Genomic DNA, 26,137 nt, shown 5'->3' on the forward strand with positions numbered 1-26,137 from the left:
GAGGGATTCTGTGGCTGGCTGAGAAATAGACTATAGGTCACGAGGTTGTAATCTGCTCACTTATTCTCTCTTCTCTGACTCTTTTTTTGTCTTCGCCTTTTTCTTTACAAAGAGGGATTTACTGAAATTCATTAGCAGCCACAGTTGAAAGCTGAAGCTAGGCAAAACTTTGCTTCAATCCTGGTTATTCCACTCAGTAGTGTGACCTTGAATGAGTGGTTTAACCTCTTAATTCCTCCCATTCTCAAAAAAAAAAAATAAAAGGAATGTTAAAAAAATAACCATGCAAAATTGTGAAGGTTAAATGAGATAATGCATTATAAAATGTCTGGGATGTAATAAGTGCTCGTGGATAACTGAATGCATGCTATTTCCCTTACGTTTTACATTTCCATGTTCTTTGTAGGTAAAAAAAAAAAGGCTAGAGTAAAACTTTGGAGAGTAACAAAGGAAAAAAAAATACAAATACCATTCGGCAAAGTTAATTTTTCACTTGAGTTTTTGTGGTCATTGCTCTCTTAAGCTCCAAACTATGGAAATTTAGATAACATTATTATTGTTATTTTTAAAAGAAGAATATTATGCCTGAATGCAGGCTGTCATATTCAGGTACTTAATTCAGACAGGAAGCATCTGACCCAAATCTTTTGCATGTAATTGGTGGGTTGAATAAAATGTCTTCCTGGGTGTAATTTTTCTTTAACAGCAGGTAGCTGGTTTTCAGATTCTGTCCTGTGTCTAGTTTTCACTTCTAGGCTGAAATTTTGTGAGCACAAAACTACCTTCCATCGGTTAAAATTATAGTTATTATGTGGCATTAGAAAAAAATCCAAGTATTTTCAGCTAAAAATTTACATCAATTGCTAATAGCTCTTATATCCTTAAATATATATGTATACATGTATATATATATATGCTTTTTTTTCTTTAGGATATGTGTATATGTATATATATGTACAAAAATACTTTCCATTTTATTATTTCTATTTCTAGTGTATAAACTCAGATAACAGATTCATTTAAATAGCTGTAACCCCAGAAGAACTTGGCTTTTATTAATGAGGAGGAGCACATTCTGATTAGTTTTGATTAAATTAGAATTATTATATTGCTTTCCTGAGAAATAATAAAAGGAGAGCTTTTTAGGTAGTGAGATACTTAACTTTGCCCTCAACCAGCTGCTTAGCATTTCTGATTCTGAGGGAATTTAGCTTTCTTTGGGAACTAACAGAGCTGACTGAAATTAAATACATTTTCTTAAGAGAAGAAGGACTTTTTTTTTCTCCCTATCTCAAGGACGACATTTTCACTGTTCTTCCTTTGGCATAGGATGCTTCTCAGCAGTAATTATTACTCTGTTGAGTCAGAAGCTCACAGAATTTTAACTATGTCTTTTTTATTATTATTATTATTTTCGGCCTCATAAGTAAAGAAGGCACCCTGCTGGTGGAGTGGTTAAGCACTGAACTGGTAACCAAAACGTTGGCAGTTAGAACCCACCAACTGCTCGGGGGAGAAAAGACCTGATGATCTGCTCCCGTACATCCAGGAAACTCTATGGGGCAGTTTTAACTCTGTTTTATAGGGTTGCTATGAGTTGAAGTTGACTCAATGGTACACAACAACAACAACAGTAAGTAAAGGGATTCAGGTACTATTATGTAAAAAAAAATATTGAAATAATAAATCTCTGATAAAGAAGTTGAAGTTTAGAGGCTGCTCTTTGTCCAGTATTTGTTTGAGCCTTGAATTGTCCCAGAACATCCAAAGAGGCTGGTACTAGAGCTCCTTGTCCTAAAATAATACTGTTCTCTTTTAAAATCACCAACTGAACAAAAAGAGCACCCTCCCACCAAGAGTTTCCTGTGAGGTTCTTCTTCTGTCCTATGTCTAGTCATAATCTAATACTCTTTCAACGATGTCCCTCTGTTTTCTTACCACCACAGGAATGTCAAACATGGAAAGGGGTCAATGGGCAGTCCATCACCGGGAAGAAAACTATTCTGCTTTTGATTTATCATCAGCACTTATGGTCCATAAGATGATGTAACATTGAATCACTTTTGAGTGCACTCATTCTACTTACAATGAATGAAAAAAGTTTTATCTTCCCCTCATCCTTTCTTTTCTCCTTTCTCTTTGTCCTCTTCCATCTTTCCTATTCCTCTGCCATTTCTTTAGCAGCCAGGCTGCCCCATAGTAGGGAGATTTCTTAAGGTCTCACAGGATCTTGGCTCCATCATGGAAGATAAGCCAAGGCTGGTCAGTTATTCCAGGTTCATTGGAATTGGTTCTCCACAAGAGGGCAAGTGCTCTTTCTGGTAATGGTAATCTCTATTTAAAAGATCATTTATGCTAACAGTGTTTGTCAGCCTTTGTTCAGTGTACCCACTGGAGAAGTGTGGTCGGGGGAAAAAGATGTTAGAGATAAAGAAAATCTAAACCTGCTATTCTCATACAATTGATACGACTCCATGTTACATAAAATCTAATTTCATAAAGGAGTCCCTGGGTGGTACAAACAGTTAACACTCTTGGCTGTTCATTGAAAGCTTGGAGGTTCAAGTCCATCCAGAGGCATCTTACATGGTTACTAACTGAAAGGTTGGAAGTTTGAGTCCACCCAGACATGCCCCAGAAGAAAGACTGGCAATCTACTTGCAAAAAAAATCAGCCCTTGAAAATCCTATGGAGCACAGTTCTACTCTGACACAATGGGGCCACCGTGAGTCAGAAGTGACTCTGCAGCAGTTGAACTGGTAATTTCATAAAGGCCATATTAAGACACTGAGTTCCATTCAATCACATTTAAGGAAGTGTATTCTTTTATGCATATTATTTTTCTTCTTCTTCAAATGAATTCTGGAATAAGCAGATCATGCATCCATGCCCTATGCCTTGCTCCTGTAGTCACTATCTCCCCAATCATCTGAATCACCTTGTGGGACCTCATAACTTGATCTTGATGCTATTACTTTTCCTCAGGTCATAAGTGTTCCTACCTACCACATGCCCTCAATGTAGGCCATCTGAACATAATAGGAAGGCACGCATAAATGTAAAGTATAATACCATAAAGTTGTTGTTAGATGAGGTCAAGTCAATCTTGACTCATAACCACCCCGTGTGACAGAGTAGAAATGCCCCATATAGTTTTCTAAGTTGTAATCTTTATGGGAGCAGACAGCCAGGTCTTTCTTCCAGGGACCCAGTGGGTAGTTTTAAACCACCAACCTTCTGGTTAGCAGCTGATCGTTTATCTGTGGCACCACCAGGGCTTCTTCAAAATCAAATATACCTACTCCTTTTTGATTATCTCATTATCCAACACTTTACATTTATGACAACAGTTAAAAATCTACTCTCCAAATGTTTTGCACATTAATGACATAATTCTGACAGTAACAGATGCCAAGGTGAGAGGTGACAGTAACACTGGCTATGATGGTTAAAGTTATGTGTCAACTTGACCATGATCCTCAGTGGCTTGGTAGTTAAGTAATGATATAATTTGGCAGTTACCTAATGAGGTAGTCATCTTCCATTTTGTGATATGATGTGGTCATCCTTCATTTTTGCATAATGCCAATTTTTGCTTAATGACCTGGTATTTGGAACCTAACCATGTAGATAAATGAGGAGTGGGATGCATCATTTAAATATATAATAATTTTCAAACATGAACACAATTAACATTAAAGTATATGCTGATCCTAAATTTGCCTTTTGACAGTCTCTTTTACATACTTGTAAAGAACCTGAAGTATTTTCAAAATGATATAGTGAGTGGAACAAAACATAAAAGAAAAAAGCTCTCTCCTACCTAGAAGGTTTGAATCTGGAAGAAAAGCTCCACAGATTTTTGGTGATTAAGTTTCCATTTTGTACAACATTCTGCATCCAAAAGGCAGGTCAGCAGTAAACGTGCGGCAGGGTGGGTCTGTGGGAAGGGCTTAAATGCCATGCCCTGGGAGTATAGAAGAAGTCCTGGCGGTAGAATGGTTAAGCACTTGGTGGTTAACCAAAAGGTTGGCGGTTCAAACCCAACAGCTGCTTCACGGTAGAAAGATGTGGCTGTCTGCTTCCATAAATATTATAGCCTTTTAAACCCTATGGAGGCAGTTTCACTCTGCCCTGTAGGGTCTCTGTTAGTCAGAATCAACTTGACAGCAACAGGTTATACAGCATAGGTTTTTCTATGGTCAAAAGGTAGCTCTTGAAGCAACAGTTCCAATAAATTTAAGAGATTATGCCATGAGAAAAGGCTCATTTAGGAACTAGTTATCCCGATAAAACATTCCTGAGGCACAGGGAAAGAGTGGACTGCTGACTTGAGGCTTGTTAACAAGAATCTTCTGTAGAGACGCAGAAGATCATGGCCCCCAACTAATGAATATTGTAGCAGAGAAATGGCATGACAGGCTCCTTCTTGTTCCAATTAAGCCTGTTTTTGCAAGAACAAAAGGTCAGTTGTGCTAAAGATATTGAGAGAAGCATAGTTTGGACATGCCTTTCGTGCACCAGCATTTGGTAGCTGCTGTGGAATTGATTTCTTGCACCAAGACAGATGGTTGCAGGGGAAGAAAAAAAAAAAAAGTCAGAATTTGCCAGTCTATTCTCCAAAAAGGATTCAGCAAAAAATCACCCTCAAGAAAAGGTCTGCTTCTTCAGTAGACCAGAGTTAGCCTGTTATTTAAGAATGAGGTTAGCCCAGGAAAATGTTGATTGCCTTAAAATTGATAACTTATTGTACACAACAGAGTTTTAATAAGAAACAAACCAGTAAATTAAGCTTATTGAAACATCATGTGAAATCTAGGTAAAATGATTCACTGTTAATGCTAAACTGCTTTTTGGTGGACATTCTGAATAGATCTTTAATTCTCCATGTTGAATATTGTGTGTGCCTATTTGTCTAAGTGTAAGCAGTTTAAAATTACACTGCTTCTTAAGAAAATTTGCAAACAAAACAGAAAAGAAAAAAGAAAAGCTTTACTACTTCCAGAATCCAAAGGCAGCCACTGTAAATATTTTGTTTTTTCCCCCACAGAGCTCTTTCTTACTTATTTCAATGCATATACATTTTTTTTCCTTCACATTGGTGAGGGAAAATAGAGCTTTGATGTAGAGATTTAAATAGCTCTTATTTTTATCATGTTTATAGAGCTCTTGGAAACTAAGGTCCCTATTTTCACATGTAAATTTTAAGATTATCATCTTCTAGAACCTTACTATGTTTCACCTCTACGTGTGTGTGTGTTTATAGTATTTTAGTATATGAAGTATTGTGTATATGTAGTATTTAGTATATGCAGTATTTTAGTACTTTATTGGGTAATTAAAACCCAGTGCCATCAAGTCGATTCCGACTCATAGCGACCCTACGGAACAGAGTAGAACCGCCCCATAGAGTTTCCAGGGAGCACCTGGCAGATTCGAATTGCCAACCCTTTGGTTAGCAGACATAGCACTTAACCACTACACCACCAGGGTTTCCTTTAATTAGATATTCAAAACTGATGTATCTATATGGCTCATTTCACCTTCATTCTCTTTTCACAAATTCTACATTATTTACACTAAATAATGTAGAATTTGTCATTTTGATTGATCAATATCTGTGAGCCTCATTGATTTTTAAAGCACATTATAGTATCATATGATATATATTTATGTATTTTATTATGGTATATTTATCAAAATGTTATAAGTATATGTATATATATTGTTGTTGTTGCCAGTTGCCATCGAGTTAATTCAGACTCACGGTGGCCCCACGTGCATGGAGTAGAACTGCTCCATAGGATTTTCAAGGCTGTGATTCCTCAGAAGCAGATCTGTCTTCCCAGGCCCCTCTGGGTGGGTTTGAACTGCCAACGTTTTGGCTAGTAGTCAAGCGCTTAACAGTTTGTGCCACCCAGGACTCCATATATGTATATAACCAAGCCAGTTGCCCTCAAGTCAATTCCAACTCATAGCGACCCTATAGGACAGAATAGAACTGCCCCATAAAGTTCCAAAGAGCGCCTGCAGGATGTGAACTGCTGACCTTTTGGTTAGCAGCCATATCTCTTAACCACTATACCACCAGTGTTTATATATATATATACACGCACATATATAGACAAATAATAAGTATCAAACTGGGAAAATTTTCACAAATTGAACATACTTGTATCTATCACCAAGAGCCTGAAATAGAACAGTATCAGGATCCCAGAAGCTCTTGGTGCTCCATCTCAGTCACTACCCTCCCAAAGGTTACCAGTATATTTATTTCAATCACCATCTATTAATCTCACCTTTGTTCTTCATATAAATGGACTTGTTTAGTAAGCAGTCTATTGTGTCTGTGTTCTTTTATTCAATGTTACGTTTTGAGATTCATCTGTGTTGCTGCAAGTAGCAATGGAGTTTTATTCTCCTTGCTGTATGTTATTTTATTGCTTATATATGTTGTTGCTCTTAGATGCTGTAGAGTCGGTTCCGACTCATAGCGACCCTACGTACCACGGAATGAAACACTGCCCGGTCCTGCCCCATCCTCACAATCGTTATGCTTGAGCCCACTGCTGCAGCCACTGTGTCAATCCACCTCGGTGAGGGTCTTCCTTTTTTCTTTTTTCTGCTGACCCTGTACTTTACCAAGCATGATGTCCTTCTTCAGGATAGATTGCTTATCTATACCATAGTTTATTTATCTATCCTACAGGTGGTTTTTCTAATTTTGGAATTCTACAAATAATCCTGTAGTGAACATTCTTTTACATGTCTTTTGGAACAGCTATGAACATATTTTTGTTGAGTTCAATTGCTGAATCAAGAAGACATGTACGGGAATAGTAAGATGTTGCCAATATTCCAACGTGGTCTAAATTTTAAACTTCCCAAAAAAGGCTAACGTAAATCTAATTATTCCACACGCACTATGATTCTTGGTTTTCTCTACATTCCTTCCAACTATCAGTTTTATCCTTGAAAAAAGGGTCATTCTATTGAGTGTGGAGTGATAAAATATCATTGTGGTTTCAATTCTATTTCCCTAATGACTACTGTTATTGAACACATTTTCATGTACTTATTATTTGGAAAGCCTTTCGTGAAGGGCTTCTTTAAGTACATTGGCCTTTTTTTTTTTTTCTGTTTAATTTTCTGTCTTTTACTTATTGATTTGTAGGAGTTTTGAAATATAGCTTGGATACAAGTTCTTGACAGACATAGGTATATGCAAATATTCTCCCTGTCAAATTATTTTCTGCTTTGATTTTTTTTTTTTTTTAATACCATGTGTTTCCATTAATGGAAGCTTGCTGAGTCATGGAGTGTGGTTACATTTTTGGTTGCTAATATGGGTTTTGGAGCCCTGCTGGCAGAGTAGTTAAGAGCTCTTCTGGTAATCAAAATGTCAACAGTTCAAATCCACCAACCACTCCTTGGAAACCCTATTGGATAATTCTATGCTCTCCTGTAGGGTTGCTATGAGTTGGCATCTAACAACAACAACAATATGGGTTTTGAGAAATATTACCTGGATATGATTACCACAGAACTTTTAAGGTTCTCAAACTAGTACTTGCCCTCAACCATCTGTACCACTGGACCTTGGTTGCTGGTCTTTTCTGTGGCATCTTCCATTAGGTTACATAGGGATTCTTTGGTTTTTCAAATATGACACAAAGAAAACAAAACAAAATTCATTAGGGTTCCCTATCACACAGGAAACCATAAATATGCTTATAAGGCTTATTTTGGAGTACAAAAGGCAAAAATTTACCTAATCACACTTTCTGGTTGCACTATCTTACTTGAAAGCCTCATGTTGTTGTTGTTAGGTGCCCTCGAGTCAGTTCTGACTCATAGTGACCCTATGCACAGCAGAACGAAGCGCTGCCCCATCCTGTGCCATCATTACAATCATTGTTATGCTTGAGCTCATTGTTGCAGCCACCGTGTCAGCCCACCTTGTTGAGGGTCTTCCTCTTTTCCGCTGACCCTGTACTTTGCCAAGTGTGATATCCTTCTCCAGGGACTGATCCCTCCTGACAACATGTCCAAAGTATGTAAGACACAGTCTCGCCATCCCTGCCTCTAAGGAGCATTCTGGTTGTACTTCCTCTAAGACAAATTTGTTCGTTCTTTTGGCAGTCCATGGTATATTCAATATTCTTCACCAACACCACAATTCTAAGGCGTCAATTCTTCTTCAGTCTTCCTTATTCATTGGCCAGCTTTCACATGCATATGATGAGATTGAAAATACCATGGCTTCGGTCAGGAGCACCTTAGTCTTCAGCGGGACATCTTTGCTCTTTCGCACTTCAAAGAGGTCCTTTGCAGCAGATTTACCTAATGCAATGCTTCAGCTAACATTTCTTTTGGAAACCCTGGTGACATAGTGGTCAAGTGCTACAGCTGCCAACCAAAAGATTGGCAGTTGGAATCTACCACGTGCTCCTTGGAAACCCTATGGGGCTGTTCTACTCTGTCCTATAGGGTCGCTATGAGTAAGAAGCCACTGGATGACAATGGGTTGTTTCTTTTGCTTTTTGCAGTTATGCAAGTCCCCACTGGAGGGCAGCATATATCTTCAGTGGTAAAAGTACGTTCCCAAAAGAACTCCAGAGCTGGAAAAAGTGGGTGGTAAAAGTACCAAGGGGTCATGAAAAGTTTAATGGGGTCTTTTGATGACAAAAACCTTTAATTCTATTATAATCTCAATTCTTAATCTTTTTTTTTTCCTGGTTTGTTTTTGTTTTACTATTCTTTGGCTACATGTAAATATGGTCCTCTGTTATTCTCTAAAATCTTATTATTTTACTCTTAATGTGATCCACAAATCACATGGAATTTGTTCTTGTGTACAGTATGCTGTAGGGATTAAAATGGTTGTTTTTCCATGTGAATATATAACTCACCTAGCACATTATTGAAAAGATAATTCTTTCTGTCTTGCAATGCTGTGTTTCTTTTGTCTTAAATCAGGAAAGTGTATAATTGTTGGTCTGTTTCCAGATATTCTATTTGTCTGTCCTTGTGCCAATATCACATTTCCTTAATTAGAGTACTTTTAAAATAAATCTTGATGTCTGATGTTGGAAGTTAGCCAACATTTCTTCTGCTTCAAGGTTGTTTTGATTATTCTTGATTCTTTTCATTTCCATATATATTTAGAAATAATTTTTGCACATGATGTAATTACCTGTTTTTGAATATTGTATTAAATTTGTAGAATGATTTAAGAATAAATGACATCTTTAAAGCATTGAGTTCTCCAAACCATGAACATGGTATGTTCTTCTATTTATTTATATTCTTTTTAATTTATCTCATTTTGTAGTTTTTAATTTTGAGTCATTTTGTTACATTTGTAGGGAAGTTCCAAAATTTCATGGCACTATAAAGTAATTCAGTTTTTAAAAATATTATGCAATTGTTTGTGCTGATTTATTGAGTAAAATGATATGTATTTATGTTTAATTTTGGCATTTTGGTAAGTATGCTATTCTATTTATTTTAGTAGTCATATGAAGATTCTTTGGGACTTACTCTAAACACAATTACGCCACTGAGAGTAATGATAGTTTCAGTTATTCTTTTCTAATATAACTTGGAAAGAAATTCTAGCATTATTTCACTGCCTAGGACAGGGGTCTGCAAACATTTATATAGAGGATAATAAATAATTCAGCTTTAAAATCATGAAGTGATTGCTATTGCAGCACAAAAGCAGCCAATAACAACAGGTAAACAACTGAGCAAGACTATGTTCCAATAAAACTGGATTTGGCCTGCAGGTCATTTCTTGCTATCCCCCGGTCTAGGACGTCAATCACAACGTTGAATAGATGTGGTGAAAGTGGGCACTCTGGTATCATTCTTGGTCTCAAGGGCAACATCGTTTGATAATTCACCATTAAGTATGACTTGTTTGTTTATTTTTGTATGTACTCTTGTTTTCCCTGATTGCCAAGAGATTTCAGTGTCTCCTCTTTGTTTCTTTCTGTTGTTGCTGTGAAACCTTGACTATCTATTGAGTTTCATTAAATACCTTCTTTGCATCTATTTATGTGACCATTTAATTTTCCTCATCTTATAATATGGATAATTTTATTAATGTATTTTTGCACGTTAAACAAGTTTTTGTTTTTAGAATAATGCAGCTGACTCAGGATATGTTACTTTCTTCATACCACTGGATTTTATTTGCTAATATTTTGCTTTGGCTTTTGTATGGATAGTCATGGGGGAGATTTGCCTGTAATACTCTTTTATGAAAACTTCAAGATTTGGCATCAATGTTGTGCTGGTATTATACACTGGCATATAAAACTAAATGGGAAACATTCCATCTGTTTCTATTCTCTGGAAGAGTTTGTGAAGATTGGGGTTATTTGTTCCTTAATTGTTTAGAAAAACGAAATCAACCAATGGAGGAGAGTTGGGCTGATAATTTCTTTATGGGAAAGTTTTTAACTACAGATTTATTAATTTAATAAATATCAATCTTTGGAGGTTTTTAAATTTCTTTTTGTAACATTTTTAGACAATTGGGTATATTATAGGAATTTCTCATTGTTATATAACTTGCCAAATACATCTGCATAGAGATGTTTATAATATCTCCTCATTATTTTAATGTCCATAAATATATAAATCTGATCTCTGCCTTCTTCCCAGCAGCTCCTGTACAGTAGTATCCTGCCTTGAAACAATCCTTTATCAAATAGAAATATGAACGTGAACTTGCTTTCACTGCCCATGCTTGCTGTTCTATATGTAAATTGAGAGATGAAGCAAAATTCTCCCACATCATTACAGTAAATGACTACGTCATCATGAGCTGAGGGATTCAGGTTTGTTTTTTTAAAAATTCTCTCAGGAATTTTTTTCTTTTTTTAATCTAAGTAAATTAGAAACCTCCTACTAGAAAATGTGTCAATGAATTTTATCAAATTCCTTAAAAATACTTACATTTTTTACATAGAAATATCATCTTTAGGAAATAATCTGAAATGTGAATGAAGATTTGAAAATGATGGTGCTCCCAACATCCATATTTAAATTGTTAAAATCTAAATCAACTTTAATCTCCTACAAGAAACAAACTATGTTGCATCTTTTTTTTTTTTTTTTCATATACCAAGAATACTCACTGCTGTTGAGTTAATTTAAACTGATAGTGACCCTATAGGACAGAGTAGAATTGCTGAATAGGGTTCCCAAGGCTGTAATCTTTATGGAAACAGACAGCCATATCTTTCTCCCATGGATTGACTGGTGGATTGGAACTGCTCGCCTTTGCTTAGCAGCTGAGTGCTTTAACCACTGCATCACGAGGGCTCCTACTTTTTTTTTTATAGCCAGTACAATATCTATATTAAATTAATGATTCTTTTAAAATAAATATCTATGAAATAATGTTCAGTGAGAAAAGCAAATCCATTATTACTTAATTTATATAGTACATGAAATTTAGTATTGAGTAATTAATTAGTAACTTCCCCTATCATTATTCCAATGCCTTTGTTCAGGAAAGCCATGACATTGGGACAATGGAGAAATCCACTTGTAGTTGGGAACCAAAAAGGAAGCAGTTCTGTCATTCAGATTGATTAAAATGTCTCCTACTTTCACAGTAGAGAAAACGCAGCTTCTGTATAGTTCTGCAGTATTAAAATCAACAGGGCTTCATAGTTGGAGATGGAGCCTAAGTATCAGGAAGCTATAGCTAGGTGACTTAAGCCAACACTGGTATTCTATAGCCATGGATTAAAGCAGTATCCCAGCACAGATTAGTTCTTTGATAAATGGAGATTGGTCATGAGAACCACATCATTTTAAGTTATCTTGGGGCATGCAAAACAACTAAACACATTGAACATCAAAGACTTCCAAATTTTTGAGAGTAAAAGAAAATATAGGACAAAAAAATTGAAAATATTATATATTCTTTAACAAATGTGTAAGTATTCAAGATACGTAACTTACATAAAACATTTCTTGTCATTGTTAGGTGCTGTCGAGCTGGTTTCAACTCATAGCAACCCTATGCACAACAGAACGAAACACTGCCCGGTCCTGAGCCATCCTTATAATCCTTGTTATGCTTGAGCTCATTGTTGCAGCCACTGTGTCAATCCACCTCATTGAGGGTCTTCCTCTTTTCCACCAACCCTGTACTCTGCCAAGCATGATGTCCTTCTCCAGGGACTGATCCCTCCTGACAACATGTCCAAAGTATGTAAGACACAGTCTCGCCATCCTTGCCTCTAAGGAACATACTGGCTGCGCTTCTTCCAAGACAGATTTGTTCGTTCTTTTGGCAGTCCATGGTATATGCAATATTCTTCACCAACACCACAATTCAAAGGCGTCAACTCTTCTTTGGTCTTCCTTATTCATTGTCCAGCTTTCACATGCATATGATGTGATTGAAAAAACCATGGCTTGGGTCAGGTGTACCTTAGTCTTCAGGGTGACATCTTTGCTCTTCAACACTTTAAAGAGGTCTTTTGTAGCAGATTTACCCAATGCAATGTGTCTTTTGATTTCTTGACTGCTGCTTCCATGGCTGTTGATTGTGGATCCAAGTAAAATGAAATCCTCCACAACTTCAATCTTTTCGCCATTTATCATGATGTTGCTCATTGGTCCAGTTGTGAGGATTTTTGTTTTCTTTATGTTGAGGTGCAATCCATAGTGAAGGCTGTGGTCTTTGATCTTCATCAGTAAGTGGTTCAAGTCCTCTTCACTTTCAGCAAGAAAGGTTGTGTCATCTGCATAACCCAGGTTGTTAATGAATTTTCCTCCAATCCTAATGCCCTGTTCTTCTTCATATAGTCCAGTTTCTCGTATTATTTGCTCAGCATACAGACTAAATAGGTATGGTGAAAGAATACAACCCTGACGCACAACTTTCCTGACTTTAAACCAATCAGGATCCCCTTGTTCTGTCCAAAGAACTGCCTCTCGATCTATGTAAAGGTTCCTCATGAGCACAATTAAGTGTTCTGGAATTCCCATTCTTTGCAATGTTATCCATAATTTGTTATGATCCACACAGTCGAAAGCCTTTGCATAGTCAATAAAACACAGGTAAACATCTTTCTGGTATTCCCTGCTTTCATTCAGGATCCATCTGATATCAGCAATGATATCCCTGGTTCCACGTCCTCTTCTGAAACAAGCCTGAATATCTGGCACTTTCCTGTCGATATATTCCTGCAGCCATTTGTGAATGATCGTCAGCAAAATTTTGCTTGTGTGTGATAGAAATGATATTGTTCTATAATTTCCACATTCGGTTGGACCATCTTTCTTGGGAATAGGCATAAATATGGATCTCTTCCAGTCAGTTGGCCAGGAAGCTGTCTTCCATATTTCTTGGCATAGATGATTGAGCACCTCCAGCGCTGCATCTGTTTGTTGGAACATCTCAATTGATATTCCATCAATTCCTGGAGCCTTGTTTTTCACCAGTGCCTTCAGAGCAGCTTGGACTTCTTCCTTCAGTACCATCGGTTCCTGATCATATGCCACCTTTGAAATGGTTGAACATCAACTAATTCTTTTTGGTATATTGACTCTGTGTATTCGTTCCATCTTCTTTTGATGCTTCCTGAGTTGTTTAATATTTTCCCCATGGAATCCTTCACTATTGCAACTTGAGGCTTGAATTTTTTCTTCAGTTCTTTCAGCTTGAGAAATGCCGAGCATGTTCTTCCTTTTGGTTTCCATCTCCAGCTCTTTGCATGTGTCATAATATTTTACTTTGTCTTCTCGAGACGCCCTTTGAAATCTTCCATTCAATTCTTTTACTTCCTCAATTCTTCCTTTTGCTTTACTTGCTCGACCTCAAGAGCAAGTTTCAGAGTCCCCTCTGACATCCATCTTGGTCTTTTCTTCCTTTTCTGTCTTTTCAGTGACCCCTTGCTTTCTTCATGTATGATGTCCTTGATGTCATTCCACAACTTATCTGGTCTTTGGTCACTAGTGTTCAATGCATCAAATCTATTTTTCAGTTGGTCTCTAAATTCAGGTGGGATATACTCAAGGTCATGTTTTGGCTCTCATGGGCTTGCTCTGATTTTCTTCGGTTTCAGCTTGAAGTTGCATATGAGCAATTGATGGCCTGTTCCACAGTCGGCCCCTGTCCTCCTTCTGACTGATGATATTGAGCTTTTCCATCATCACTTTCCACAGATGTAATCAATTTGATTTCCGTATGCTCCATCTGGCGAAGTCCATGTGTATAGTCACCGTTTATGTTGGTGAAAGAAGGTATTTGCAATGAAGAGGTCATTGGTCTTACAAAATTCTATCGTTGGATCTCCAGCATTGTTTCTATCACCAAGGCCATATTGTCCAACTACTGATCCTTCTTCTTTGTTTCCAACTCTCACATTCCAATCACCAGTAATTATCAACGCATCTTGATTGCTTGTTTGATCAATTTCAGACTGCAGAGCTGATAAAAATCTTCTATTTCTTCATCTTTGGCCCTAGTGGTTGGTGTGTAAATTTGAATAATAGTTGTATTAACTGGTCTTCCTTGTAGCCATATGGATATTATCCTATCACTGACAGTGTTGTACTTCAGGATAGATCTTGAAACATTCTTTTTGACGATGAATACAACACTATCCCTCTTTAAGGTGTCATTCCCAGCATAGTAGACTATATGATTGTCTGATTCAAAATGGCCAATACCAGTCCATTTCAGCTCACTAATACCTAAGATATCACTGTTTATACATTCCATTTCATTTTTGATGATTTCCAATTTTCCTAGCTTGATACTTCATACATTCCAGGTTCCGATTGTTAATGGGTATTTAAAACTGTTTCTTCTCATTTTGAGTTGTGCCACATCAGCAAATGAAGGTCCCAGAAGCTTTACTCCACCCATGTCATTAAGGTCAACTCTATTCTGAGGAGACAGCTCTTCCCCAGTAGTCTTTTGAGTGCCTTCCAACCTGCGGGGCTCATCTTCTAGCACTATATCAGACAATGTTCCGCTGCTATTCATAAGCATTTCACTGTCTAGTGCTTTTCAGAAGTAGACTGCCAGGTCCTTCTTCCTAGTCTTAGTCTGGAAGCTCAGCTGAAACCTGTCCTCCATGGGTGACCCTGCTGGTATCTGAATACCGGTGGCATAGCTTCCAGCATCACAGCAACACATAAGCCCCCATTATAAGACAAACTGACAGACACATGGGTTTTTAATATGGGGTATGAGTGTATTTAATATATTTTTAACAATATGGAATAGAGCCAAATGCCTACTGAATGTAGTTATATAGAACAAATTTCTTAGTTGATCCACACAGTGTGGACTCAATTATTCTAAATGAGTAACTTATTTGCTTTATTTTAAAACATTGCTGCGTTTGAGTTACTGAATTGGGTAGTGCTTTATAACTATGTGAAAATAGGTGTTTTGATGGGAGTAGATTACTTCAGTTGAAGAGCTTCCTTGTAAATTGTGACTCTGTTAGATTTGTAGCAGCAAGGATTCATAATTGTTATATGGGAAGATAATTTATATATATATATATATATATATAGCTTTGCGCAAAAGCACAAGACTGTGAAAATGGCCATGCCACCCGAAAAATAAATTAGAAAAAATATGATTGTTCTGTGATATTTAAAAATTTTTGTCCAAACATTAAAAACTCTCTTACTATTGGTTATAAATGAAATAAAACTAAAATATTAAAAGCTAGATTAGTTTTAGTATACTATAATCAAACACTAGACTCTTACACATTGAAATATTTTCTTTATCAAAAAAACCCATGGACTCCAGACTTCCTGGAGCCATGAAGGTGGGATGAACCCCTAAAGCTATTGCCCTGGAATAATCTTTAAAACTCAATTCAAGAATATCCCCTGAAGTCTTCTTAAAACCAAACAATAGTTTACCTTAACTAGGAAAAAAAGGTCTGCCTTGAGCATTATGCTTTTTAAGAACTATCTATATGGGATCAAATTGACAACAGCAACTCAAAAGATTAGACAGGAAGGTTACGGGACAATTAACTTACGTTAATGAGAGAGGAAAATCTCAGAAAAAGGGGGTGACAATGGTTGCACAACTCAAAGAACGTAATCACTGTCACTAAATGGTACATGTAGAAATTGTTGAATCAGTGTATGTTTTGCTAGGTATATTCTCAGTAGGAACAACAAAATAAATATATATGTATTTAAATATTAAAAAAAGAGTGGTTTAGACAGTTCCTGTTTTCTTCTCATCGTATAACTTACACAAAGCCAGTGTCTTTTCTATGCCTAACAAATTGGCATAATCCTTTCTATGTCTGAATCATCTTCTAACATTTTATCTTTGAACTTTCAATGTTATGAAATATCCTGCAGGGTTCCTTTCACGTGAAGTTTGTTCCTGTAGATCATCTTCATCTTTTTGTCACAAGTCCTTTCTTTACTCATGTCTTAAGCTCACCTTCACTAAGTTCCTCTGTCTGCATATCTATAGTTTCTTGAATGAAGGGTGTGTTAATGTTCCCATGGTCAGCTTGTTGTTGTTGTTAGGTGCCATCAAGCCGGTTCTGACTCATAGTGACCCTACGCACAACAGAACGAAACGCTGTCTGGTCCTGCGCCATCCTTACAATCGTTGTTATGCTTGAGCTCATTGTTGCAGCCACTGTGTCAATCCACCTCGTTGAAGGTCTTCCTCTTTTCTGCTGACCCTGTACTCTGCCAAGCATGATGTCCTTCTCCAGTGACTGATCCCTCCTGACAACATGTCCAAAGTATGTAAGAAGCAGTCTCGCCATCCTTGCCTCTAAAGAGCATTCTGGTTGTACTTCTTCCAAGACAGATTTGTTCGTTCTTTTGGCAGTCCATGGTATATTTAATATTCTTCACCAATACCACAATTCAAAAGCACCATGGTCAACTATGTCTTCTATATTTCCATTTATGTTCCACTCAAATACTGCAACGTTATTTGCACAGTGTTTTAACTATTTCTGGCATACTATAAAAAAAAAAAAATTTTTTTATACACACATCACTGACAGTTACTTGCTTACATGATGTTCTTAACTTTGCTGTGGCGGTTTTAAATATTTTAATCAGTTTCAATTTCACTTTTCAGCATTATCACTTTTTATACCTTTTCTACACTTTCATCTTTGTTAGCTAATTATCTCTTCTGATCACCAAATTTTGTAAAATGTCATATAAGTTTATCACTGGGCAACGAGGAGGCAGCACAACTACACGCTTTGCTTTCTATACATTAATTGAAAAATAGATGTACGATGTCCAATCTGACAGACTTTGAAAGACACAACATGATTGATCACCGATCATAATGTACATCTGTTATTTATGTAGTGATTTGTGGAGTCAATGGCTAGCAATGAAATTTGTACTTTATGCGATTGTTCACAGTTAGCATATCCTGGAAAGTGCCATTTGTACTGTGTTATTGGGAATATGTGTAATTTTATAAACCATGGTAACTGAAGTTTGTGTCCATCAAAAACACACAAAGCAAGGACTGCCTGTAATTAATTCATAATGGTAGAATTCAGTAAATAATCATCATTTTCTTGTTTATACATTAATGCATTTTATATATTTTCCAAATTGGGCATTGATTATTCGTATAAGAGGAAAGAGTCCATTATCAAACAAAATCCTTAGACAACCATTCCCTTTTTTTTCCCTAACATTCTTATTTAAATTTTACAATTGATACATTCAAAGACCTCTTTTTAGGAAATCTCTTGTATATCTCAAAAGCATGGACTTTGGAACCTGACATACCTTGTCCATGTCACTCACCTAGTTTTAGTTTCCTTTTCTGTAAAATGGCAATAACCTACTTTTTTTTGGTTCATATGAGGATGAAATGGAATTATGAATGGATAGTAATATCACATTTCTTAGTTAATAGTAGGTATTTTGTATGCAACATTTAACATTCCTTTGGAACCCTGGTGGATCAGTGGTGAAAGTGCTTGGCTGCTAACTGAAAGGTCGGCACTTTGAACCCACCTGCCACTCTGTGGGAGAAAGATATGGTAGTCTGCTTCTGTAAAGATTACAGCCTTGGAAACCCAATGGGGCATTTCTATTCTATCATATAGGGTCGCTATGAGTTGGAATTTACTTGATGGCAATGGATTTTTGTTGTTGTTATTGTTTGGTATTTAACATTCTAACATTAAAATATGTATATATATATCAAGTGAAATTCTTCACTGCCCGATCTCTCCCATCTGGTTGTATAGTGGCATCTATAAGGCAAAAATTTAAAGGTATTCTCCCTGCAAGAAATCACCAAACCAAAAAAAAACCAGACTCGTATCCGTCGAGTTGATTTTGACTCATAGCAGCCCTGTAGGACAAGATAGAGTTGCCCCATAGGGTTTTCAAGGAGTGCCTAGTGGATCTGAACTGCCAACCTTTTGGTTAGGAGCCATAGCTTTTAACCACTATGCCACTAGGGTTTCCAAGAAATCATCAGTGTAACAAAAAGCAGTGGGTCTTATTTAAAAAAAAAAAAATCCACTGGCAAGTGTTCTGGCTGTCTGAGAAATTCAATAAAAAAGGTCTTCCAAGTTATATTAGTTTAGTCATCAAAAACAATCTAATGGAGCTCCAAAGCACCAGACAATAATTAATCCATGTGTGTATAGTAGTACTATGGAGATGAGGCAGTAAGTGCTACCACTAAGCAGGCAAGCAATCCTTGGGAGTTCCAACTAACAATAATACATAGAAAGATATCTCCTTTTCTTCTAAAGCTTAAAAGCTAATAAATGCCAGCTGGTAAATGTTACAGTGGCACGTTCTCTAACACAACCTGACACCTTCAGGAACTGTGTATCCACTCAGTTTACTCAACATTATAAGTTACCTTATATGTACACGGAGCAGTTCAATATGAGGAACAGTGCCAATAAGGCACTGTCCCCTCTTTGCTTCTCTATGAGTTTGAAATTAATAGGGAGAGGCCGTCAAGTAAATAATATTCTAATATGAGGCAAATCTGAAAGAGTCCTATATTAATGGAAAGTAAGAATCTAAGAGAACTCATTGGAGGGATTCCTTCTTCGGAGTGAGAGAAAACAGAGAACAGTGTGAAGGTGATCTTTAACAAGTAAAGTGACTGACAAGGGCAGGAAAGATTAAAGGAACAGTGTGAGTGAAGATTTGGAAACATCAGGGTTTTTTTTTTTTTCTTTTTTTTGGCTTTAGGAAAGACACGTTATAGAATGGTTGGAGTGTCAACAACAAAGTGGAAAGAAGATAAAATGTGTATGGGTCTGTAAACAAATGCTACTTTAGTCATCTAAATATTAAACATTCATGCATTGCTGTCAGGCAGACCTTAGTATAAAAACCAAAAATACCACCTAATAGCGTCTGATTTTTCCAAAATATATTCCAAATATTCCATGGTGGATTGTTATGATCCTTGCACACAAAATGTATATTTTTGTTGTGCTTGATAATTACCAAGTGTTACCTAATTAATTATAATAGCAAATTAATATACATTCCTAATTTCTAATATTCTTGGAATGCTTAGCATATTTCAGGCACTTTTAAAAGCACTTTATATAGGCATAATTTCATTTAATATTTAGAACAAACCCATAGATAATGTATAATTTATAATCTCCATTTTATAGATAAGAAAACCGAGTCTTAAGAAAAAGTAGTTGCTCAAGTTTCATCCAGGGGATGAATCTTAGAGCCTCAATTCAAATTCAAGACATCATGAGTGTATAAAATTCAAAATAAAAACAAAACTATATTGTATTGCAAGGAACCAAAGTATAACATAACTCAAGCATGGTTATCCCTAACATTTAGGAGATCATTATTTGTCTGGAGAAGCAACTCAGACTCTAGAAAGAACAATAATACAAGGCAAAAGTAAACAAGATGTCAGGTTTAAGGGAGTCAGAGATTGCCTCTAATGGTGTGGTAAGAAAACTTAATTGAAGACGGAAGCGTCTGAGCAGGAAATCGAAGAAGTAGAGCTATATTCAATTTCTTAGAGAAGGTGCACAAAGGGCCTGAACAAAATCACGCAGAGATCAATTGCCTGCCTTTAGTTCTCCAACCACAGAGAGAATATTATGAATCATGAAGGCAGCAGTGATGCATGTCTTTTTCAGCACCATTTATCTTCTCAGGAACCATAAGAGACACTTAGTAGGCTCTCAATTTTTTGTTGAATGAATAAACATACTCTGTCAAATTGACCTGTGCTTTCTGCAATGCCGTATTTCTAATGTTCTTGACTTCTGAAGGTGTAAATTCTTTCCAAAAGAGCGAAAAATATGAACTATGTATTAAACACCAAGTGGCAAATGTCACTGTCATAATTTCTTAATAATATTCAAGACACCAAAACCATTTAAAAAAAGCATCCCTGGTGGAACAAATTGCAAGTTTCATTTCTACCTCTAAATTCTTCTCTGGCCCTGCAAAACTTTTTTTCCTCTATAAAATAAGCAAATTTAGATGAATTTAAGGTCTTTTCTTTAAAGATCTAGATGCTTAGAAGTCCAGGCCCTAAACTGAATGCTACCTGCCTAGCCTCTTGCTTTAATAGAAGAATGGATTGTTCTTTAACAGTGAGGACAATTCTGCAAAACTTTGTATCCCCTGCTGTGACTAGTCCAATTGCTACCTATTTTTCCTTCTGAAAGGAAGACTCAGCAAATTGGAATTTAGACTTAATACCACTCAGATGGTATCTCCTCTGTATTTTTTCCTTGAGAACTATTTCAGTACTACATAATATACCATGAACCAACTACCATTACTATTCGTTTTACTGTTACACAGTGCCTGGAAAAAAAATGGTTGCATTTTATTTTAGTTTGAAAGGCTTTACTACCTGTTTTAACAGCTTTTGAGTAGTTTCACAACATAGTTCTTTTTAAGAGGCTAGAAAATAACACAGTGACAAAGATATACTTAAGTGACAAAGTAGCCTAATACAAATAAAAACTTAGTGATTGTTCCCAACGTGGGTGGCTTCCAAGTTCCTTCACTGGTCTTCTGTAAGCTTCATTAAGAAGCAGCCTCTTCAGATAAGCTTAACTATTGGAATGTCAGGAGATGAGGCCTTCAATTCCCTATCTATGTAACAGTTAGAACATGCAAGTCTTCTGTCCTTCACAACAATCCAGTATTTAAATCACAAAGCTACCCATGGGTGTTTTCCTGAATCCCTCCCTGACAGCAAACTTGTCATCTTTCACTATCACCACTAATTTATTTTTTTGTTGCTCCTGCATTTCTATTTTTGTCCTTTTTTGATATCCTCTCTGTTGTTGTAGTTGCCATCAAGTTGGCTTCAATGCATGGTGACCTTATATATAGCATAATGATATATTGTCTAGTCTGTGTCATCTTTGTGATTGTTGGTATTTTTTAGTTCATTGTTCTGGCTGTTGTGTCAATCCATCTCATTGAGGGTTTCCCTTGTTTTCATTGGCCCTCTGCTTTACCAAACACAATGTCGTTTTCTATTAATTGGTATTTCCTGATGATGTGTCCAAAGCAAACAAGCTGAAGTCTCATCATCTTTGCTTCTAAGAAACATTCTGGTTGTATTTCTTCTCAGACTGATTTATTCCTGTTTTTTGGCAGTCCATACTATATTCAACATCCTTCGCCAACACCAGAGTTTGAATGTATCAATTTTTCTTCTGTCTTTCTTTTTCATTATCCAACCTTCACAAGCATATGAAGTAATTGTAAAGAACATGGTTTGGGTCAGACACACCTTAGTCATCAAGGTGACATTTTTGCTACTTAAAACTTCAAAGAGGTCTTTTGCAGCAGATTTACCAAGGCAATATTTGGTTTGATTTCCTGACTGCACTTCCCTGGATGTTGACTGTTGATCCAAGTAGAGTAAAATCCTTGACAACTTAAATTTCTTCTCCATTTTTCATGATGTTCCCTCTAGTAGTCATTTAAAAGATACTAATTCCAGTTTTACTGAGTGAATAAAAAGAAGTAAATAAATGCATACACAACTCTAGGAGTAGCAGATGATTTTCATGCTTTACCCATAACATTTAGGAGATCACTAATCTGGAACATATGGGTCTGGCTTCTGGCTGCCAGCAGCAGTATCATCTTGTCTGACAACATCTCTGGCCACCAGAGTCATGTGAGCATTAACAAATGGCTGTTACTTCAAGCTTCTAAATTTTAGAAGGGGCTTATTGCTCAGAAATAGGTTATTGATATACCCTCCAAAATGTACTATTATGAATTTCTGGCATGGTTCCATTTATATTTATGCTTTTTACAACCATATACAGTAGTCCTAACTTGAATATCTTAGTTTACCCATGTATTAGCTATTGTATCTTGGACAAACACCAAAATTTTCTGTTTTTCAGTTTTCTCATTTGTGATAACTGTGGCAAAAACTATCATTGCACTATGGTGATGGTATAAGGATTGGTGTATCTATTAAAAATTTCCACACAAAGAACAAATACGACAAACAGTAGAATCTATTATAAAGTAACCTTTTATCTTAGTAGCTCCCAGAAGATGAGAAAACCTATTACAGAAGAGGTACTTTACTGAATGAATGAATGAATATAAATTATTGGTTGATATAATATTAGGACTGATGCAGATTTGTCTTAGGATGACAAGAATATGATCTAAAAAGGAATTTTTTCAGAAACACAGATATACACATAATTATGTATATATGGTCTAATTACATGTTTTGGAAAACTACGCAGAACTAAAACAGTACCTGTAGATTTGTATACTAAATATTTACATGTCTACTTTAAGCTGTACTAAAATTACTTAATGCAAATATTACAGGACAAAGCGTTTCTTTTATATGTTGTTGTTAGGTGCCATTGAGTCGGTTCTGACTCATAGAGACTCTACGTACCACAGAATGAAACACTGCCTGGCCGTGTGCAGTCCTTACGATCCTTGTTTTGCTTGAGCCCATTGCTGCGGCCACTGTGTCAATCCATCTCGTTGAGGGTCTTCCTCTTTTCTGCTGACCCTGTACTTTACCAAGCATGATGTCCTTCTCCAGGGACTGATCTGTCCTGACAACATGTCCAAAGTATGTAAGATGCAGTCTCGCCACCCTTGGTTCTAAGGAGCGTTCTGGTTGTACTTCTTCCAAGACAGATTTGTTCACTGTTTTGGCAGACCATGGTATATTCAGTGTTCTTCACCAGCACCACAATTCAAAGGTGTCAGTTCTTCTTCAGTTTTCCTTATTCATTGTCCAGCTCTCACATGCATGTGATGCGATTGAAAACCCCATGGCTCGGGTCAGGTGTACCTTAGTCTTCAAGGTGACATCCAGTGGTTAAGAGCTATGGTTGCTGAGAGGTCGGCAGTTTGAATCCACCAGCTGCTCCTTGGAAACCCTATGGGGCAGTTCTGCTCTGTCCTATAGGGTTGTTATGAGTCGAAATCGACTCGATGGCAACAGGTTATTTTATATGAGGTAATAGAAATCGATTGAATGTATTTTAGTGACTTTAGCTAGGTAGCTATAATTTGTTCTAACAAATTAAGCAATTTAAAGTGTCGTTAATTAGAAAGAAATGGACAATTAGAAATGCAAGCCAACATACAGTATCTTCTCTTATAGACTATTTACAAATATCCTCTCTTCAGATTCATAAAGAGATGACCCACTGCCATTCAGTTGATTCCAACTCACAGCAACCGATAGCAGAGTAGAACTGCCCCATAGGGTTTCCAAGGCTGTAAATCTTCAAGGAAGCAGACTGCCACATCCTTCTGCAGCAGAGTGGCTAGTGGGTTCGAACCTCGACCTTTTGGTTAGCAGCTGAGTGCTTGAACCACTGTGACACCAGGGCTCCTTATCATGGGATCCGTCCCTATGAATTTAAGGTTCTAGAAGGGATAAGCCTTTGTATTTCCAGTATAGACAAACCAGAAAAAAAAAAAAAAAGGAAAAACTATTTTGATCCAGTAAATTTTTATAGACAAAGTTTAGTGAAAGGCCTGGAAATCCCAGACACATAGAGGTTAATCAAATAAGAACTGAGTATTAATTATATCATAGGCTCATGTCTTATGAATTGGATTTTACAATTAAAAAAATCTGCAAATTAAGGCTAACATTTTTTGACCAAATAATTTTGTCTCTAGAAAACCATCTAAAATAAATAACACAAAATGCAGGAAAAGCTTTATACAAAAATTACTATTATTACAGCATCTTCCATTGTATTAAAAAAAAAAAAAGAAAAGAAATTAAATGGTTAAAATATAAAATGCCGATTAGGTAAAATAAAAATAAGGTGTATATATTTGGATTATTTAATGCACTTGAACAGTGATGATGATTGAGATCATGTAATAATATAGGCAGTTAAATAGCATATGATTTAAGAAATTAAAGATGAAAGTTAATGTATAATGTAATGGTAAGCATAAAATAAAACAGCAGACATGCACATACAAACATATATATTTACAAAGAAAAAATGGCTAAAAAGCCACGTGCTACCATAAAAGCACAAAGAAGCTAGTCCTTGTTTTAAATCCTGGTTTTGATGCTGAATAGCTCTGTGATATCTGGCAAGTGGTTTAATTCTCCTGAGCCGTTTTCTTTATTTGTAAAAGAGGGATAATAGTTACCTACTGTTCAAGGTTAGCACAAGGATTAGGAACGATTTACTGGAAACGCTAGTCCCATAGTAGATAGTCAGTGGATTCCAGTCACTATTGTTATTATTACTGCTGGTTGTGATTAGCTGGTGCCATTAGATATGATTTTTTTTCTCGGTGTTCTACAGATTCTATAATTTTCATGGAATTATAGATATGCATAAAGAAAGGAACTGTAACTCAGATCCTGATCTGCGTCTTGTTTTGACTTCAGGCCAGGATTCCAGGGACTTAGGAATTTCATTCTTCATGCACCAGGCAATCAATTACACCCCCAACTGTATTTTTCCTTTCATATAAATGGAGGGCAGATTCCTGCAGGGGCCCCAAACCTCCAACTGCAGAGAGCTCTTGAGTAGAAAGTCTTTAAACATCCTCAACCCATCAAATTGAATTTTAAAAAGTACAATGTTACCAATTACATCACTTTGTCTTTTATATTCAGCAACATAAAGGTAAATATAATGCCATAAAATATTACAAGCAGCCATGTAAACAGCACTCCATGGATAGGAAAGAGGCTCGGGGACAGATTTCGCGCGGTGAAGCATATTAGCTTTCGCCTTCCCGCTGAATTTTTCCTTCTTTTGTACTGATGAAGTTAATTACAATTCTTGTTTGAAATGCATTTGGCAAATGGGGAGCTTTTCTCTGTGATTGTCTGCCATTACCAGGCCTGCTTTCCTCACCAGTGAAAAATCCAGCAAGTGGCTTTAGTAGAATAGATACAGGAAGGCTTATTTTTTAAGCTTTTCTTTCTCTTTCTGTGCTCCTCCATTTGCTGGTCTGTGGCATCTAAAAATACCTAATGCATATAAATCCCAGGGCTTTTACTTGGAACCCTTTATTATTAAGGAGTTTATGAACACCCACATTTATTATTACCATTATTCCTGTGACTTTTTTCATGGCAAATTAGTTTGCTTACATAGTGCGTGCTGAAATTAGCTTCCAGCTTTGTTCTAATAGATACTTAAAAAAAAAAAAAAAATTGAATAGGAGAAAGGTATTTTTTTATCATTAAATGTCACTTCTCAATTTACATGGCATTTCCCCAATGAAGCCCTTTCTGATCTATGAGCAAAAGCACTCTTTCTTTCTGATATATCGTGTCATTCCGACCTGTGTTTTTCCTTCCACTCTGTCATTTTACTCATAATAGTCCCTCTATCACGGGCTCTTTCCCCATTCTCTCCCAATTCTTTTTAAACTTTTTTTCCCCTCGTCTTGTTTTTGACTACTTAACTTCACTAATTTGTAAGATTCCAGGTCCATCGTTGCTTCCTCAGACAAGCTCTACCTGATCTCCGTGACTAGGACGAACCCTCTTATTCACGCCAACATGTACATGTCCATAGAACTTGCCCCACTGAATGTTACATGTACGAGCAATTATTTCACTCATGTCTTTATCACTACATTGTTA

Source organism: Loxodonta africana, chromosome 21, assembly GCF_030014295.1.
Source record: "Loxodonta africana isolate mLoxAfr1 chromosome 21, mLoxAfr1.hap2, whole genome shotgun sequence".
Classification (NCBI taxonomy): Eukaryota; Metazoa; Chordata; class Mammalia; order Proboscidea; family Elephantidae; genus Loxodonta; species Loxodonta africana.